Here is a 6,501-nt window from a genome sequence, read left to right as displayed (position 1 = left end):
AATGATCCGTGGATTTGTAACATTAAGAATGAATTAACTGCCCTAGGTCTTGGTTATATTTTTGAATCGAATCTACCATTGGTAAACACTTTTGAAATTATTGAACACAGATTGAAAGATGTTACTAAGCAAAATATGTTGGCAAAGATAGCAGCTTCATCAAAAGGTAGACTATATCAATATCTTATAGACAGTCATAGTATTCAGTTTTATCTCCGTAAACATATTGAAACAAAATACAAATATATGTTAACTAAATTTAGAACGTCGTCTCATCAACTGAATATCGAAAAGGGTAGACACAATAATATCATTCGCAGAAATAGAAACTGTAGCAAATGTGATTTGGGAGACGTCGAGGACGAATTTCATTTCATTTTTGTATGTCCTTTTTATAATGATTTGAGGTTAAAGTATATAAAGAAGTATTATTATAAGAGTCCCTCTGTTTACAAACTTGTCCAACTTTTATCTGTAAATAATGTCAAAGAGTTGTCAAATCTAGGTAAATATTTATATCTAGCCACTAAGCGGCGAAATTGATTAATTAGCTACACGTATTTATAATTTTTGTGCTTTTGTATTATGTTCTTTGTTTAGTTTGCACTTGTATGCTTATAGTCACTCTCCTATAACATATATACATGTACAATGTATCATGATTAGTTTGTACCTATAAGTCTTAAGACTTTTGGTGAATAAAGAACTTGAACTTGAAGAGGGAAATCCCTGAACAAAACGCTGGTGAGACAGGTGGAAATACCGATGATTTTCTTAGATTTAATCATTTTTATGAATCTATTTCAGCCAAATCCGATCGTTATTTTCCATAAGGAGTCTCACTTGATATGTTTATGTAGTATTTGAAAAAAAAAGACAAAAAAAGTTACTTCACCGTGATGCCCCTTTAAAATAATATGAGAGAAAAGTTTCGCTTTGCCTTTGCTGTAGGACAAAATATGAATAAATGAACGATTTACATGGAGACCCTTGAAAAAAGCACTAGGAGAATAAGACAAGGTGGTCCGGAAGTTTAAGCGTCTTTTGATTCATCGACGACAACCGCAATGGATATTATCATTAGACATGCCTATAATGATAATATCTGGAGTAAGCTCTCGAGTACCGAATCAACTGCGACATGGAAACACCCCAGGTAGGGGCAGCGATGATCTTACTATCAGCAAAGGGAAGTTCATGATCAAAAGAAGACGTAATGATGTTGAATACATCTGAATAACGACAAAAGTAAAACGTGGTCTTATCAATTGCGGTCCCGCTTTCCTGTTTTCCTCAAGTATTTATAGTTTTGGCTTCTTCAGAACCACAGGACCGGTTGACTTAAACTTGGTATAAATGTTCCTCGTGATCAAGTGCTCTTTTTTCGAACCGATCCAAAAATTCCAAGATGGCCATCATGGCCGCCTCTGACTAGCTGAAATATTTTTAACTTACTCTCAAGACTGGCTGAAAAACAAGTGTTCTTACTTTTTGTGTCCATCCGAAAATCCAAGATGGCCGCCTAAGCGTCTGAATGGCTGAGGCATTTTCAACGTCTGGTCAGAAATGGCTATTCCTTATGATGTCATGACCATGTGTTTTCATTTATTCGTGCTAATCCGAAAATCTAAGATGACCACCCAGGCGTCCGATTGGCCGAGACGTTTACGACTTCTTTCAAGAATAGCTGAAGTAATTGAAACAGTTGGTATAAACGTTTCTTATAAGGTCTTCAACAAGAGGCCTTACTTTTCGTGCCAATCCGAAAATCCAAGATTGCCGTATAGCGTATGATTGGCTAACTTGGCAGATAGCCGCCCTGGTCACTGATTAGCTGAGACTTTTTTTCACCTCTTCTCAGGAATGACTGAAGCGACTGATTTTAGACTAAGTACAGATGTTTCGTATTATGACTCACCGAAAGTGTTCGTACTTTTCGTGCTAATCCCGAAATCCAAGACGGCCGCCCTAGCGTGTGAGGAGCCAAGTCATTTTCGACTTTTCAGGAATGGCGGGCCATTGATTGACTCCAAACTTGTTACAGCTGTTCCTTATGATGTTCCGACCATGTGGTCTTAATTTTAGTGCTATGGCCTTTGACTGTTTGAGACTTTTTCTTCTTCACTTGAGAATGGCTGAAGAAATTAACTTCGCACGTGGTATAAATGTTCTTTAAGAATTCCTCAGCACACAAAAAACGTGTTAGTTGTAGGCGTCGGTACAATTGGTCTTCATTCAATAATATATATATAGTTATTAAACAATCGAGGCAATTTTACCCGTCTACGTCTAGCCCGAGTCTCCTCAGGCCCTGACACCAGACTTAGACATTTTGACAGATACATGTTCGAACACCAGACATATATCTGTTACAGGGGTTCTCAATAATTACTCGGAGATTCTGTTCATGTTCTGAATGTTTTTATCATACTATTAAAACCCCGTTGACAAAAACAAAACAACATACTGTTTTAAATAGGAGTTATTTCCCTTGTAGCATAGTAAAAGGGAAATAACTCCTACGACAAATGCTATGATTATGTACTCCGTAATCTATTTCGGAAAGATTTTGAATTCATTCTTTACATTAGCAACATACACATTTAAATCATTCTTAACCTATTTAACACTCACCCCACAGCTATGATGTGGATGTTTCTTTCAATTGAAATCATTGGTTTGTTGGTCCAATCAGAAGCTTTATGCTAAAATGATATAAATATACCTAATAAACAATTTGAACATGATGAATTATTAAGAAAAACATATCTTTCATACCCAATTTCACTTTGACTTTGAAATTGTTAAAATACAAAATGTCAATTACTTTTAGATGAAATAAAATAAAATTACGTTACCATAATTGAATTACAAAAAAAATGATATATTCCCTACATTTTTTGTTATATTAATATCCAAAATCCTACTAAACAAATAGAGTAAAAGACTTACCAGTTAATAAATGTCTATTCCCTTCAAATCTTACTACATGCAGCGTATATGCAGGTCAGTAGCGGAGTGCCCAAGTTGGCACAAGCTTTTACACAGTTTAACGGAAAAAGACTGGGTCGATTGTCGGCGACCAGGTACAATGTAGCTCAATTGACAGAGCGTTCGTCTTGAGTTCGGAGGGTTCCAGGTTCGAACACTTGTCTGGTCGTGCATTTTCCCGATCCTACTTCATTGTGAGCCAAACGAAATATACCCACAGAAGGTGGTATAGAGAATAGTGTGTCTACGGGTCTAAGTCTTTGTTAAAAAAAGGGAGGAATGTAGCGGAAATGGACTTGATCGATCGCCGGCGACATAATAGCTCAAATGGTTAAAGCGTCCGTCTAGAGGATTGTCCCGGGTTCGAACCCCAGTCTGGCCGTTGCATTTCTCTTTCTCCTGTTTCACACATGTAAACTAGGGTATCTGTCGTGACCAACCATATGGCTCGTCCTCATAGTCAGGTGTCATATTTACTCACTCACTCACGTGCACACACTGGTAAGATGATGGTCCTATATCTTTCACAACAGACATACAAAATATGTATAACAAAATGGCAGACTGAAGAACTTTATTATAATTATAGGGCAAATTTAGATAACAATGAACTTTAACTTTATTATAATTATAGGGCAAATTTAAATAACAATGAACTTTAACTTTATTATACAATTGATTACTTTTTGAGTCCAGTGTAGAGGGGCTCTATCGGCTCCTGTATTGGAAACTAACTTTGACTTTACCTTTAACTTTAAAACCTATTACATGAAATGTATATTTGAACCAATTATCAACTGATGACTAATAATACGTACCTTATTACATATCTGTCAAAATGTCTAAATCTGGTGTCAGGGCCAGAGAAATCTCGGGCTAGCCTACTTCTCGTATGTTGCTCATTAAATCAGTTTGATATATGATGAGGTGTTCCTCCTGGATGAACCTGACTCAAATAAATGAGCAAATAGACACACGCACTGGTGATACATGTAAGTAATCATGAGTATTTGTATGTTGATATTATGATCATAAATTAATTAGCGTCGTGTACATTTTAAACGGCAAACAGAAATTCTTAAAAGCTAAATATCAGGATGCTTCTTAAGGAACTTGTCGGGGTAGAGGAAAAACCACGGGAAAACCCCTCGTGTCGTCAGAGGGATAACAATAAAAAAAAAACGTGTTAACCCTGTCACACAGCACTCCCTTTAATTAGCTTCTTTCGCTATCGCTGTTGATTTGATCACAGGGGTAGTCGTTGAAAATATCTTACTTGAACAGGAGCAGAGAATATATATTCGTCCATGATAGGAAAGACCGGGGCAAGTTCGGCCACCCCTGATACAGAATCTGTTGGTATTGAGCAAATATTTACAACTTTAAGTATCTTAGCAGTTTAGTTGATTGGGCGGGAAATTCACATGAAAAATAATGGCGAGGAAAACTCATTAATAAAAAAAGGAATAGTTTTCCTAATTAAAAGCAATACGATAAAATGTCTTTTGTTCCTATAATTACTTTAATCTCTCCATCTGAGGGGTACTCCCTCCACAAAATAGGACTACTCCCTGCTAGGAAGAGGACTACTCCCTCATGAATATTTGTAGGCGGAGCTAATACAATTTCAACCATTTAGCAGGCGGTGAATTTACTTCAAATTTATTTAACTGAACGGGCGATTAGGGCAGAGCAAGCACAGAGGAGGTGAAAGTGACTGTGTCCATGACAGTTTTATGCAGAACTTAAAAAAAATGGACGGAACGAAATATGATAGGAAATCAATGGTGACCATTAGATATTATACGGTCTACAAAAACACTTCTTGAATACTAGAAATGAAGATATCAACAACGACGATGCATATAGCACTTACAAATTTTTTTTCTCTTTAAAATTGTTTAATAAAATCCTTTGTAAAATTGACTTAATTTGTTTCGTTATAATAAAACAGTTATAGAATAGGTCATTCGTGAAATAGCAAATGTATTGCCACCATTGGTGAAAATCTGTTTCCCTCGGTGGCTTTTCCGCCTCTAGGAATAGTTTTATCACCTCGGGGGACCATAAATTTGCTATTTCCCTCATACCCATTTTCTAAGTATTGGTTATATCATAGGAACCGGGCATAATATGTCAGTTATTGTACGAGAGAGGCGGGTGGGGTTACTTCTAGAGCGCGTAGCGCGAGAGATGTAAGCCCCGCCCCTCGAGTGCGATAACTGACATATTGCGAGGCCTATGAGGTAACTGAATTGTCGCATAAAGCGTCATGTGACATTATTTATATGTTTAAAGTGAGTCATTTTCTCTATTATTTAACCTCACATCAATGTCGGACTGCGTCCCAAACCCAAGGCCAGTTTTGCGCAAGATATGCATCTGACGACATTGATGATTATCGAAGTTGGCGACTCGAATCGAAAGTGACCCAGAAAGTATCACTGAAACTGTTTGGAAGACCTAGGTACAGCCGTTTTGAAATGTTTGGCACTTTTTTTATCGGCGGTCGAAGATGAAGAGCAGGAATGCCCGTTACCGACGTATGTTATACATCCTCGTGTTATCGGTTTCCGCGCACTTAAGAAGCAGCCGCGATTCTGCCAGTATTCATATCGGTAGAAAACTGTTGAAATAACGGATGACTTTCATAGACATATACACAATCTACTAATAGAAAGTAGCAATATAAACCTTCTTTTTTTAAAAAATCAGAACAAACATTTTATAACAAATTCCTCGCGTCATGTGTTCCGGTGTGTTAATTTTGATTTAGTGTTCGAAGAAAGATAACTCAAATACAATAAAAAGAATTCCAATAGTGAACAGCAAAAAAAGCTTCGTTTGGTATAAAACAAATTGTCACTGATCGTCAAATTGATTATCAAAACAATTTTTCAATTAAATTTCAATTTTTTTAAAAAGATTTTTCGATGTGTCAACTTGAACAAATTCATGTCATTTTATTAATTAATTTATTTTATTTATTAATTTTCAATAAAATATGTTGATTTTTTTCTGTAGTCTTGTATCGGTTTTGGGTTCTGGTAAGTTATTTCTCATTTTATTCTGTGTAAAATTGGTGAAAATTGGAAGTTCACTGCATTACAAGGTTTACGTTTAAGTACAAACAGTGTTATTCGATTTAAGAATGTCTCCTTCGCTCTTCGGAAGTGGACAAAATTGGCGACAAGATGTGGTTTCATTTGCATTCAACATTTTCGTACGTTTGTCAGACTGCAAAAAAAGACCGATTCATGAATGAAATGTTTCCCTGGTTTTTCAATTATCGGTTAATTTTGAGCAATACAAAATGTGTATTAAGCAAAACTGCATATTTTATGCGTGTTGTTTAATGAAGGATTAATACTTATGATTTCTGTACGAACTTCCGGTAATTATTGTGTCAATTGACAGCGGAAATATATAACGCGCGGAAACCTATGACTAGACGACAGTGGCGGATCCAGAGACCTATCTGGGGGGGTTTCCAAATTTCCCGGGAGGGGG

At 36.4% G+C, this 6,501-nt stretch overlaps 1 protein-coding gene across 4 annotated transcripts in view; it reads left to right on the top strand.

The window, feature by feature from the left end:
- LOC110462612 overlaps positions 1-6,501 on the top strand; it is a 65,583-nt gene that overhangs the window by 30,320 nt on the left and 28,762 nt on the right. The window lies entirely within an intron of this gene.

Source organism: Mizuhopecten yessoensis, unplaced genomic scaffold (assembly GCF_002113885.1).
Source record: "Mizuhopecten yessoensis strain PY_sf001 unplaced genomic scaffold, ASM211388v2 scaffold10813, whole genome shotgun sequence".
NCBI classification, from domain to species: domain Eukaryota; kingdom Metazoa; phylum Mollusca; class Bivalvia; order Pectinida; family Pectinidae; genus Mizuhopecten; species Mizuhopecten yessoensis.
Note: the sequence above shows the minus strand (reverse complement) of the source record. Positions and strands in the feature narration are given on the sequence as shown.